This window comes from Budorcas taxicolor, chromosome 2 (genome assembly GCF_023091745.1).
Source record: "Budorcas taxicolor isolate Tak-1 chromosome 2, Takin1.1, whole genome shotgun sequence".
In the NCBI taxonomy this organism is placed as follows: domain Eukaryota; kingdom Metazoa; phylum Chordata; class Mammalia; order Artiodactyla; family Bovidae; genus Budorcas; species Budorcas taxicolor.
The window spans coordinates 174,109,212-174,123,484 of record NC_068911.1 but is presented as its reverse complement, the minus strand read 5'-3'; the positions used below and the strand labels follow the sequence as shown (position 1 = coordinate 174,123,484).

Sequence of the window (14,273 nt, the reverse complement as noted above, 5' to 3'; positions counted from 1 at the left end):
CCCTGCCGGTCCTGCGACAGGAACACTCACGCTTGTGTCTCAGGGCTTCTCCATCTGCTCTTCCCTCTGCCTGGAATGCTCTTCTCCCACCTAATTCCTTGAGTGTGTTTCTCACTTCTTTCAGATCTTGGCTTAAAGTATCACCTCATCAGAGACCTTTCCAGATGACCTGACATAAAGTAACAGTCTCTCAGCTCCTCATCAGTTCCAATTACCATCTTACCCCGCTTTTGTTCTTCTGCGCACCTACGACATATAGGTGTTACTTATTTACTGTATCTAACTATTCACTTTTTTAATGTTTCGACCCGTTAGAGTATATTCCCTGAGAACAAGAATTTTTTTCTGTTTTGTTCAATGCTGAATACTTAGCTCTAAGAACCATGCTAGGCATGTGGTACCCTCAGGACATAAGCGCGGTACATGGCAAAATACGTATGAGAGGTACATGTAATAAATTTTATTGATGAAAATGATTACTCCCTCCTCCCAAATTCACCAAGTATATTTAAAAAAAAAAAAGAGGGGTGCTCCAATAAAAAGAGACTAAAGCACCCTCAGAAAGATCAATGAACAAATGAATACTGACTGCCACTCCACCCAACCAAAAATGAATTTCATTACCTACCCAGTTCCCTGAGGTAGGAAAAATGCTCCAGGGAAAGGAACAGAACAAGAATCCTGAACCAATTAACAGATCAAGAATTTGTCTTGAAGTTCTCCACTCTCTCAAGAAGAGCCTGTCCTGTCCCTAACTGTGCCTGCTTCCAGGAGCTCCCATGAGACTGAGAACTCTCACTAAGATTCCTTTCCTATGTCCAGTCACTCCCATGCATAGAACCCATTTCCCAGACTCACCCTCTGGTTGCCCCATTGCCCCACCTTCCAGAGAACCCTACTCTAAGAAGTCCACAGCTACCAACTAGGGCCCAAGACCATGAGGTCCTCTGGCCTGCTCAAGCATCTTCTGTTTCATTAGTGCCCTCCACTTCCTTATTCAGCACCACCGATAAAACACTGGCACACAGAATCCAGAAAGGGCTAGGAAAAGGAACTAGCTGTCAGTCACTCCCTCAACCAAAAAGTGGCTTCCTCGAAAGAGAAACTTAGTGAAATGAAAATAACCAGGTTTAAAATCTAGTTCTGCCATCTGCTACTTGTATGAACTTAGAGAAGTTACTTAACCTCTGAAAGCTCACTTGTTTGTGGTGTAAATAACAACACTTACCTCACAGGGTTGGTGTAAATATGAAGGGAGGTAATGCCTGGCTTATAGTAAGTGTTCAGTAAATGGTAGACTGGCTGATAGACTGAATGAGGAAGCATGTGAGGTGCTTAGCACAGCACCTGGTTCAGAACAGAGCATTGACAAACACCTCCCCCTCTCGCAATGGAGGAGAAACTGCAGAGACTGCAGAAACCTCCCTCTCGCCCCAGGGCGGCTGAGCACACTTACCATTTAGGGGACTGAAGTGTCCTGTCAATGCTTCTGGCTGCTCCCCTGATGCTTGCTGTCGTGGACACGGTCACGCACTATATTGCAGTGGCAGCTGCCTCTTGACCTGGAGAGAATATAAATAGAAGGGTAGAGATAGGTAAAATGTGAATTGCACAAGACTGGGCTGAGCCTGTCTCCCTCCTCAGGGAAGAGGGGGCATCTGGCTCTGGAAACTTCCCCTTTCCTATCAGACGGCATGGTCCCAAGACTACACTGTCATTCCTGAAATTAACAGACCTATACATTCCCCAATGGTCTAAACATTCATATGACAGCTTACATCCAGAAGGGATCTCAGAAATCTAGTTCAATGCCCTCTTTTTAAGGAAGGAAACTAAACTTGGAAAGGGTGAGTCACACAACTGCTTAGGGCTGAAGTTGGGATTCCACTAAAAATCAGACGTTCTGGAATATGGGCAAGGGAAAAAACCCAAACATCTGCGGAGTATCCACCACACCCTGGACAGTATGTTTTATGTTTTACACCAGACAATACCACAATAACGCCACCCCCTTATAGACAAAGAATCTAAATTCCAACAAGACAAGTGACTTGTCCAGCATCTTAGCTGTGAGTGACAGAGACTTTAAATCCAAGACTGTCCAATTACAAAAGTCATGTCACCATGCTGACTCTCACTGGGGTACCTTCTAGACTTGGTTTTCAAAACAGCCCTGAACCAGCCAATATCAATTAGAACAAAAACAGAGCCTCTTGAACTTTCCTGGTGGCTCAGTGGTTAAGAATCTGCCTGCCAATGCGGGGGACATGGGTTTGATCCCTGCTCTGGGAAGATCCCACATGCCTCGGGGCCAGTAAGCCCATACGCAGCAACTACTGAGCCTGCGCACTGAACCACGGATGCCCATGTGTCCTCGGGCCCATGCTCCACAAAGAGGAGCCACTGCAAGGAGAAGGCTGGGCACCAAAACTAGCGAGCAGCCCCTGCTCACAACTAGAGGAAGTCCGTGCAGCAGCCAAGACCCAGGGCAGCCAAATAGAAAAGAAAATAGGATTTTAAAAATAGAGCCTCTCTGGCTGCAAACTTTACCCCCAGTTTTGTAACAAACCTTCTATAAGAGAGCTGAAAAGCCTCCTAACCCACCCAATCTTACCCCAGCTCTAGACAAGAGTAAATGAAGGTGGAAGACCTGGGTTAAACATCTGTCTATCCCGGTCTTCAGGAAGAATGGGAAGATGGCTTCTAAGCTAGTGGCAAGCTTAGAGGCTTCTGTACCTGGTCCTGCACCCATGGCACCCCCTTCCATCACAGCTCCCATCCCTCCCTTGCATACCCCGCAGACCACCCTGTGACCTCCCTGCAAGGTTGCCTGGTCCCCTTTAATCCAATTTCCACATCTCTACTACCAACCCCATAACACATTCACATATACAGAATCTGCCTGTACCTCCATCCTCCTGGGGAGAAAGGCTAGAATAAAGATGGAGAAGTAATAAAATGATAGCTTTTCCCAAATGACCTTTAAAAAGATGGGGGCTTGAAGCCTCAAGCCAGTAAGACCTAAGAGAGAATTATTGATAAGCAACGAACACAGCCAGAAAAGAAGTAGAAAAAGGACCTGTACTAAGCACCTGAGGGATGGTTTGGGCGGGCAGGCTTCAAAAAAAGAAATCAGTCGAAGCAGATTAAGTGTGGTTGCTATTCCAACAGCAGCACTGGCCCACAGACCTTCTGTCCTGCCCCCTCCACCCCCTTTTACACACATACACATCCCATCCCTTCCTTTGCATAGGCTAGAACCTTTCCTACATAAAAATTCTAAACTCCAAGAAACGGCCCCATCAATCTGGCCTGCCACGACCAAGGCCTCTGCAGCCCTGACAGTGACAGCGGCGCCTCTACTGAAGCTGCTGCCCCCACCTCCAGGCAAACCTGCTGGAGGGCTGGTGAAGCCCAGGAGCCCGTCTCTTCCAAACAGGAAAGAGCACCCTGCCAAAAATCAAACAAACAGGAACTCCAGATGATCCTCATTCGTTTCCCACTGACACAGAGTCTCTCCTTACTTCTAAGGGCAAATTATTTCTTTCCTTTGCTCCTGAATGCCACTTACTTCTCGCATCCTCGGTGTACTGGTCCTCTGTCCCCAGAAACAAAGGATAACTGTAAACATCCTCCAACTCTTCAGCGCTGCCTCTTCAGAGCCTTTCCGCCCTGACAGATCTCGCCACGCCACTTCCCTGAGGCGTTTCTTCTGGTGCTAGTGGTGGTGGTTCTGCGTGCATGTGCTATTTGTCTAGGAAAAGAGATAAAAGGACCCTTATAGATCACGGGGAGTCCAACTGCCTCATCTTCCAGAGACGAAACAGAGTCCCAGCAAAGGAGAAGAAACTGGCCCAAGGTAGCAAAGCTGGCTGAAGTGAACACATTGAGTCCACCTGAGATAATTAACAAGACACAGGAAGGAAATGCATCAGTCCATCCTCATTTGATTGCTGAATGTAAAAGTTCTCTTACTCTTTGGGCTCAGACCTAGGTTGCAGTGACATGACTAAAGGCAGCAAGGTCAGAATCGCGGGTAAGCACAGGACCCATTACAGTATGAATAACCCCGTCAGGAGACCAGCGAAGCTGGCATCAGCCAGCGCGCCAAGCACACTTGCTCCTTCTGTGGCAAAACCAAGATGCAGAGCCGGTCTGTGGGCCACTTGCCCTGTGCTTCTGCGTGAGAATGTAGCTGGCGCTGTGGTGCGCGGACCTACAGCACTCTTTCCGCTGTCACAGGAAAGCCAGCGTCAGAAGACTGAAGGGGCTGAAGGTCCAGGAGGAGCACCACCATTTGAAATGGTGCTAACCTAGGATACATGAGTTAATTCACGTAACAGCAAAACTCTCTTAAATGTGTATCACCTCTGTTCCCAAAACACTTTAATAATGGCTAAAAATGCTAGTGGGGAGTTCTGCCTCCAGTACACTCCTGTCATGGACAAACAACCAAACGCTCTGAATAAAATATAAAAAGAAATGACTATCTGAAGTGCATAATGGCTAGCAGCAGAATTTAGAGAGTTGAAAAGGAGAAGAAAGGACTGGCAAGGTATGAATTCTCCATTTTTGGAGCTTTGACTTGAGGGCTGTCCAGCTGAAGTTCCAATTAAAAATCAAACCCAAGGCTTTCTGCTCACTGGAACCGGAGGACAGGGAGACCAGGGCAGCCGCAGACAATAAGAAGAAGACAGCCAGAGATGGAGAGCCCAGGTTCTGCGTGATGCTCTGTCCAGCCTCCAGCTGACCCCTGAACCACAACTTCACGGGGCAGAATCCAAGGACCTCAGCCAAGGACAAAAGGACCGGACTGAGATGTGGCCTGCCACCCGCCACACGTGAGTCTGAGCAAGGCACCTGCCCGCTGAAATAGACACAGCAACGGAAACCAGCCTCTGTAACGTTACATTCACACGCATCCATGTCAAGGACACAATCCCAAATTACACAAAGAACTAAAAGAAGTAAGCCCATTTGCAAGAGGGAAACAACAACAACAAACCCACAGAGGGCAACACGAAGATGCCCCAGATGTTGGGATTATCAGACAAGGATATTAAAGCAGCTACTGTAACAGCTATTAAAAGCAGAGAAATTGACGGTGGTGGGGGAGGGGGGCCGGGGAGGGGGGTGGAAATTTTAGAACAGAAATGCAGGTTCTGAAATTTTAAAGTTCTCTGAATGAGTGGGCTAAAGAAGAGAATGGAGATTACACAGAAGACTCAATGGAACTTGTAGATCAACAGAAATTATTCAAACTGAAATAACTGGGTCATCCACAGTCTCTAGAAAATTCATCCTCAGGCCTTTCACCTAAGTATATGCAGTGATTACTTTCTGTTAACAGACAAACATGTATCAGAGAGAACCAGAATGACTAAGGATCACAGAGAAACCATTACCTGCAATTCTTTTGGACCAGGTTACCCCCATCTACTAATTAACCTCTTGTGGCCTTTCAAACATAAGCGAAGAAGAAAGTATAAAGGTGAAAAATGAGAAGGCAGGGGAAAAAATGTAAACCTGAGACAACCATACTATTCAACCATACTATTCGAAGTCCTAAGATTCAAATCTAATGCTCCACTGTCTGTACTGAGAAGCCAGGAGATAGTCATGTTTTCCCCTATAACTGCTGAGGTGGCATTCTCAGGATTATTAGTGAAAAAAGTCAGGAGGGATTTTAACCTTTCTCTGCCCTGTGCGGTCTCTTCAACAAAAATCCAACCTAGGAAACAGGCTACTAGCAGGATGGGGTGGGACCAACCAGACGGTGGTCTGGAGCTGAAGAGAGCAACTTGGTGACAGCCAACCTCGTGCCACCAGCGGCCAGAGCCCCACGCGTAGGTCATCATGTTGGAGTTCAGCTGCAAGACTTGTCCATTTCCGTAAGCCCCGCCTTTCTACCTAGGCCACCTGCCCGCAGGCAAGAGAGTCCAGTACAAGTGCTCTGTCCTCAAGAGCTGTGATTAATTCTTAAATTGTGTTAATAACAGAGATTTCAACACTTATCTCTGATGGAGGATAATGTCTGCTCGAATTATCTCTGCTCAAATAATGTCTTTCCTTTTCTGCTCCTCCCAGGATAACTTATTACTCCTGAAACTCTTAAGATGAGAAGAAGATACTCTCTTATCCTCCATATGACAGATGAGCAAACAGACTGAGAGCCATGTGACCCTTTTAGGAAACCTTTTAGGAAACAGAGACAGGACTGGTATCTAGTAATCCCACCTCTGAGCTACAGGGTTTTTCTTCACTTCACTAAAGAAGCTTTGCCCAACAAAGGGTCAAAAACACAGACTGGAATTGAAAAGAAAGGGCTTAGGCTCTTAAGAACTTATTACTAACAAACAACTGGGCAGACTAGCTTGCGATTAGCATTTCTGTTTAAATGCAGGCCCTCGAGGATGCCACCTGGCTCTCTGCTTCCTTTCCTAACTATTAGGTTATAACTGAGACTAGGCCTCCTTGCAATTAGCCCATGTTTGTGGGGTTTAGCAACCGAACCACATGCCTGAAATTGTTGGTTAGTCACCTGCTTTAACCAAGTTGGCTGCTTCAGAAGAACATGCTGGCTGCCTTTAACCTCTAGAAGCCTATCATTAGGGCATCAAGGAGCCATAAGGATTGTATCAAGTAATGGCAAATGGGCTTCCCTGGTGGCTCAGGGGTAAAGAGCCTGCCTGCCAATGCAGGAGATGCAGGTTTGATCCCTGGTCGGGAAGATCCCCTGGAGAAGGAAATGGCAACCCGCACCAGTATTTTCGCCTGAGAAACCCCGTGGACTGAAGGAGCCCGACAGACTACAGTCCATGGGGTCACAAAGAGTTGGACGTGACCGAGCACCTAAACAACAACAATGGTGGATGCACTTAAACAGCGAGTCGCAGAAATTACCCCCAGAAGACAGGAACCGAAGTGCTTCTGTAACCTAATATTCACGGTCACCCTATCAGGAAAATACCATCACGCTGATTTTGTAAATGAGAGGAAATTAAAGGTTCAAAGTCATGGAGCTAATAAGCGGTAACTGATAAGTGGAGTCTCACCTAGCTACTTCTGTCCCAAAATTTGCTTTCTCCTCTCCATTATAACTCTATAAGCAATCAGCTCTCAGATCTCACCCAAAGAAAAGTCAGTCCTGATCCACAGTCCAAACATCACAAACCTTCATGAGGTTGATGAGTAGTTTGTTCATTCATTCAAATATTGACTGACAATGCATTAGGCTCTGGGGCAGGCACTGGGAATAAAACAGTGAGTAGAAACAGATGGTCTTCAAGGCATTTACTGTTTAATACGATACTTTTCTAAGCACTGACTGCTCTTTGCAACCCCGTGGACTGCAGCTCACCAGGCTCCTCTGTCCATGGGGTTCTTCAGACAAGAACACTGGAATGGGTTTCCACGCCCTCCTCCAGAGGATCTTCTCGACCCACGGAGCAAACTCGCGTCTCTTATGACTCCTGCCGTACCTACCCCTAGAGCCACCTGGGAAGCCCAGAAAGTTCCTCCTTTCCACACTGGGAGTCAAACCTGGGCCGCCTGGGTGAAAACTAGGAATCCTAACTGCTAGACCATGTGGGAGAGGACTAAAGAATCATATAAATACAAAATACATGAAATGCCATTAATAGAAAGTGACCCGCTGGCATAGGTCTATGAAAGCTCCAACCAGGGTGAGAACGTAGAAGCGAGAGCAGAGTGAGCTAGCGGAACTAAAGTAAATCTATGTAACCAAAGAAGGGAGAGACATTAAATACAAGAGACATGATGAGGCGGGAGGCATTTGGAGAGAGTCATACCATGTAGGCCCCTGGAGCCCAAATTACGGGTTTGCGTCTTTATCCAAAAAGTTTAAGTCAACTAAGTGTTAAAAAGAGATAACTTTTGAAATGTATACACATTTCAAGATCACTTTGCCTTCAGTATGAACAACAGATGAGGGAGGTAAAGATGGTGCCAAGCGATCAGAAAGGAGGCGGGTCCCGGGGTCCAGAAGCAGCAGGAACAGGGCGCACGGCATGATGCCCCCGCGCACACACGATGGACCAGGCCCTGTTCGGGGCCGTTATACGAACTGACTTAATGCTCACAGCAACTCTGTGAAACAGACACTATTATCAGTACTAAGTAGATATAACGTTAAGTTAACTTAACGGGATTACATCCCTCCCGGTTGTGCCCGCATTCCCCTCTTCATATTCAACCAGTAAAACTTCAGTCCTTGTTAAACCAAACTAACCGCCTCTGCAGGCCAACACCAAGGCATCTGAATTATAAACTAACGTGTATCTCTAGAGAAAACATAACCGTATTGACTGATAAGATTTTAAATGGATCGCCACAAATTTCCAACAATTTTCTCTCAATGCTGTCAGCAATCCTGCTACATTTCCCTTAGTAGGTTCACTTTTCTACTCCCCAAAATGATTCACATCTTTTTTCCCTCCCGATAAACCTCCAGCCCCCAGCAGCTAATAACCCTGTCCCCAAGAGGCAACATCCAGTAGTATCCAGTTTACTGTGTTCTTTATCTGATATGCATGTATCCTTGCTGAAATGGAACTTTTGTTAAATAACAAGTTGACATCAAGGTGGCTCCCCAGCCAACTCTGAAACAGTATCAAAACCAAGAAGCAACAGTCAGACCATCATTTCCCTAACTTCAAATCTAACCACACACCGGCATTCTGCTTCCCCTACTGCGATAATGAAGAGTCTCCACTGGTATATAAAGTACAACCTTTCATACCTACTATGGCTCTAGTTTCCTCTTAGCTTCATATACAGTTATCCCCACTCCCTCTTACATCATTGTTTGCACTCTTTAAAGATTCACGTCCAGCAGCATACAAACATGCTCAAGAAATTAGCCACTTGAAGTTTGATCCACAAATTTGGCACTGGCTCACAAACTGTTACCAGTATGATATTGTTCAGTCGTTCAGTCATGTCCACCTCTTTGAGACCCCATGGACTGCAGCACACCAAGCATCACCATCTCCAGAACTTGCTCAAACTCATGTCCACTGAGTCACTGACGCCATCCAATCATCCTGTCCTCTGTCGTCCCCTTCTCCTCCTGCCTCCAGTCTTTCCCAGTATCAGGGTCTTTCCCAATGAGTCGGCTCTTTGCATCAGGTGGCCAAAGTACTGGAGTTTCAGCTTCAACATCAGTCCCTCTAATAAATATTCAGGATTGATTTCCTTTAGGATTGACAACTTTGACCTCCTTGCAGTCCAAGGGACGGACTCTCCAATACCACAGTTGAAAAACACTGATTCATTGGCACTCAGCCTTCTTTATGGTCCAACTCTCACATCCATACATGACTAATGGAATAACCATTTGACTATTTCTGTACCAGTATAGGTACAGCAATTGAGAGGAAGTATGTAGACATTTGTGCGGCAACGTGACACTGCTGTGACATCCAAGCACATGATCAGTGGACTTCTCAAATGGTAGACCAGTAAGGGTACTGGTGAACTCAAACAGTGAGTCATGTGTGAAGTGAGCTATGCACAGACCATACATAGTACTACCATACATGGGCTTCCCTGGAGCCTCAGATGGTAGAGTCCGCCCGCAATGCAGGAGACCTGGGTTTGATCCCTGGGTTGGGAAGATCCCCTGAAGAAGGAAATAGCAACCCACTCCCAGTATTCTTGCCTGGAGAATCCCCTGGACAGAGGAGCCTGGCGGGCTACAGTCCATGGGGTCGCAAAGAGTCAGACACGACCAAGCGACTAGCACTTTTACCTCACACTTTCAGATCCAAGGCCACATTTGAGAAGCAAGATTCTAGGATTTCTCATCTTAAAAAACAAGACCAAAAAAGAAAAAGAATAAACTCTCTCGAGCTCACTTCCTCTGCCACTCCAGCTCCAATGTCTCTTCTCTTGAAAAGCTGTCTACACTCTCTGTTCCTCCTCTCTCCTCCTCTCAGTTCACTCCAACCAGTCCTCCACCCTCAGCACCCCAGAACTGTCCATAAGGGTCAAAGGCCTCAATGTTGCCAAATTCTAGACCATCTCTTTGACCTCTAAATAGCATTAACAAAAATAACCACTCTTTCTCCATCAAAAAAACACTTTCTTCCTTAATTCCAGGATATCATACTTTCCTGAGCTTCTTCCTACTCCACTGGCTCCCTGTTATTCATTTTTGATGGCTCCTCCTCTACTCGACAAGGGCCAGTCCTGAGCCGCTTTATCTGGAACCTCATTTCTCCGGGTAACCTCATCCAGTCCCAGCACTTTTGAAGCACAATGGCTGCAGAAGCTTTCCTCAGCAGTGACCACCACCCCCCCAAACTCCAGTAGCATATCCAACAAGCTACCTGACATCCCTACCCAGACATCTAATCAAAGCCATGCAGTCTCATATATTTTTTAAATTTACTGAAAACTTTTATATTTGGAATTAGCCAGCTGAACTCAGTTTAGATGATCCCAATCTTGTTGGCAACAGCCAAAGCATCCTAGTCAGAAGCCAATCAAATGCCTTCCCTCCAGTTGGGCCTGATCAGGGTGTTGACCTTAGTCTCATCAGTGTCCTAGAGCTTCTCACAGCCTGTTTACTTTGGTGCTTGCTGGTCCCGACATCCTCAGTGAACACCAGGGTGCTGCTGTCCTCTATTTTCTTCATGGCTGATTGGGGGGGGGGGGGGGGGGGAGCAGGGGGGTGGATTTGATGATGGCGTAGTGAGTGGTCAAGTTTGTTTCTCCAAGGGCCGGCTCTTCCAAGGATATTTGGGCTGCCTCCTTAGCTGCAGTGTTTTGGGCCACCAGAAGGTAGGCAACGTCTGGATCTTCTATTTTTTGTGGTTGTAGACGCCTTTCAACACTGTTTTCTTGGCCTTAAAAGCCTTTGCTTTGGCTTTGGAAGGGGCAGGGGCTTCCTTCTTCACCTTCGGTGCCACTTTTGTGAAAAACCTTCTTATACTCTTGTTGGTCTTCACTGTCTACTCTTCTCTCCCCAACGCCATTCCTCTTTCCCCATCTCAGTTCACAGCCACACCATCCACCCAACTGTCCAGGCCAAACACCTGGAATCATCCTGTATTCTTCTTTCCCTCACATGCCGCATGCAAATCCACCAGCAAGTCCCATCAACTCTACTTTCAGATTTTCTGGCCTCTGTCCCTCTGCCCTCTACACTCCAATAAGCACTCTGGTCCAAACACCTAGACTCTCACCCTACCAACTACAATAGCCTTTCCTTAAGTCTCCCTGCTACCAGCTGTCCTCATTCACCACATAATGGTGAATTAAATTTCTAAAAATTTAATCAGATCAAGACTCTAATCGCTAATGGCTTTCCCTTTCACTTAATATAATCCAAAGTCCTCATCACGGCCTACAAGACCCTACATGATCTGGCCCCTACCTCTCAGACCTCATCTCCCACCAGGTTCCCTCCTCACTTCCTGTTCCTTGCACACACATTGTTCATTCTCGTCTTAGGGTCCCTGCACCGTTCCCTTTTCCCTTTGTACAGCTGGCTCCTTTTGGTCACTAAAGAATCAGCTTAAATTTCACCACCTCTGTGAAGACTTGACCAGCCGATTTAAAGCAGCTCTCACCCTCTAACCTATCACCCTAGTTTATGCTCAGCTTAACACTCCACCCTATCTGACACTTCGTCTATTTGTTTATTGCTTGTCTCTTCCTCCCCACCCCTACCATCACCTTCGGTTAGCCCTTCACGGTATCCCTGAGGTCTGACAATAAAGAGATGAATCTTCAGCACAGGGAAGTGATCGAGGCTGGAGACATGCATTTATGAGTCATGTGTAAGCGGTGTGGCTACTGAAGTTGACGGGGCGGATGATGTCACCGAGGGAGAGCGCCCACTACAAGGAGAGAGGAGGGCCCGGGAGAGCAGAGCACTGAACAGCCGAAGACGGGAGGACGCGCCTGCAAAAACAACGAGGGAGAACAGGAGCCAGAGAAGAGAGGGCTTGTTCCGGAAAAACTGGGTGGTCAACAGGGTCATCTTCACCGAGAAAATTAAAGACGGAAAGTGTCTGTTGAATTCAGCTTCATGGAGAACACCAGTGACCTGAGTAAGAGGCATTGCACTGAAACGCTAAGAGCAGAAGCCAGACAGGAGCAGGCTGAGTGCGCGGAGTGAGGCAGTGAGTATAGACAGCTTTTTTCTTGAAAAGTTGGGCTATTTGGAAGCAAAGGTGACGGATTAAAGAGAATGTGGGGTTGAGGAAGAAGAGTTGTTCTGTTTCTGTTTAAAGAGTTGCTTTGTTTCTTGGGTCACTCATCCAAGCAGCACTGCGGCATTCACACGCCGCAAGCCACCCAGAAGTTTCACGCCCTCGCACCCAGCTCAGGACACCGCCTGCCTCGGACTGGTTCTGAAATGCCTACAGTCGATAGAAGTTTTTGTTTACATGTACATCTCATCTCCCTCGCCACAGTGGAAGATAAAAACGCCCTTCTATATTCTTTCACTAAGTGTTGTCAGGAACAGAATACTGGGCTTTCTTACCAAAAGGCTTTCTGCTGCCATTTTAACTTCAAGGCACAACAGGGGAGGGGGGAAGGCATCATTTCTACCCCACCAAGAAGGCTCTTTCCATTTTATAGCCCCGAGAGCACTTCCCTTTGTCTTTCTTCCACACTCCCTCTCCACCCTGCCTGCTCCCCGGGCAACACACTATAATGGAAAGAGCACACGTAGTCTTAGGAGTTGGGAATCTGGGTTCCCACTATAATTCAGTCTCCTATCAGGTCAGGGGCTAAATCTCACGATCTCGGTTGTTTCCAAGTGGATATAGAAATGATAATATCCAAACTTCATGGGAGTGTTTGTTGTAAGAGTTATATAAGTGCCTAAACACACAGGCCTAGCATCAAATACATGCTACAAATGTTAATTCAATTTTTTTCTTATTACCATTCTGATTAAACCTTACATCCCCTGCCCAAGTTCATTTAGTCTCTCTTTTCCTCTATGTACACCAGGAAAAAGGGAAGAAACTTGAGAAATTTACTTGCCCAGTTCCAACCTAAAGAGTTTTAAAGCAGTGCTAAAAAAAAGGCAGGTGGGTGGGGCCGGAGGTGTAACCAAGCAACATCTCAAAGGGCAGGGAGGATTTCTCAGTGAGAAGAAACAGGTCAGGCTCCCTGCCAGGGTCTCCCATGACCCCCTCCAAGCTCCTTCTTGCAGTTGAGGCTGTGTCTCTGTATCATGCTCTTTTAGTAAGTCATGCCTGCCAACAAGTGTCAAGCCAATGTCTTCAGTATTAAAAACAAACAAAACACTCATACAGACATACTGGGATGTACAGAGGGATCCTAGGTCCTAGCCTTTCTCCAATTTATTAGTTCTGGACCCTTGAAGAGAATTATTCTAATTCTCTTACTCAGAAAAACTTTACTCAAAGTTTCCTCATCTGTTAAGACAGAAATAACCATCTGCCACGACTACAAGAGTGACAGTATCAAATGAAACAATGCATGTGAAAGTACTCTGCACACTATAACATGTGGTTATTGTTATATGATAGGTCCACAAAGCAGTTACAGAGTTTACCCCAGTTTAGGTGTAAGTTTGACTGAAAACGTCCCTAGTTCTGGTGTACTCTGTTCTATGACCCAAGGCTACCTATCTCCAACCCACATCCCTCTGTCCCTGGCACCTGAAAAATCTATATTCTTTCTAATTCCACATGATTCCCTTATCTTAGCAAGGTTTCTTGAACTTCTCTGACTAAATTGCTCCATGTCCCCCAAAAAGTAAAAGACATTAGACTTGATCTTAAAGGGCCCTTTGGGCTTGGATATTCTAAGCCTCTCCATCCTACCTTTCAAAGCACTTCCTCTCTCTACTCGAGTAATTCCCAGTCTACCCTGCATTGAAGCTTTATCTCATATCATCTCCTAAGGAGAGAGCAGAAGGTTGTCTTACTGAGTTTAACATTCCCCACAGCACTTAACACGGAGGTCTGTACACAGAAAGCACTCAAAAAGTACTGGCTGAATTGACTCAATGCTGATTTCTCATTTTCTGCACTTACTGTCGATTCCACACAATACGTATATACTATCTTATCCTTTCATATTCCTTTTGTAGCTCTCTAAGCCTGGGAGAATGTGAAACACAGTATTTTCTTAAGAATTGGTGATTAGCTCATTTCTTAAGATTTTTTTATGTTGATCAACCTCTGAGCCAATCAACCTATCCTACTTGTGATTTTTAACAACTGCCAATGGTTACTGACATAAATAAACATGACATTTAT

General features: G+C 46.1%; 1 protein-coding gene across 1 annotated transcript in view; it reads right to left on the bottom strand.

Annotated features, from left to right (window-relative positions):
* LUZP1 (leucine zipper protein 1) overlaps positions 1 to 14,273 on the bottom strand; it is a 95,506-nt gene that overhangs the window by 29,384 nt on the left and 51,849 nt on the right. Inside the window, exons 2-3 of the mRNA XM_052635729.1 lie at positions 3,572 to 3,754; positions 1,457 to 1,562 (exon numbers count right to left, since the gene is read on the bottom strand). The gene's annotated coding sequence lies outside the window, so the exon portion shown is untranslated. The remainder of the gene's footprint in view (positions 1 to 1,456; positions 1,563 to 3,571; positions 3,755 to 14,273) is intronic.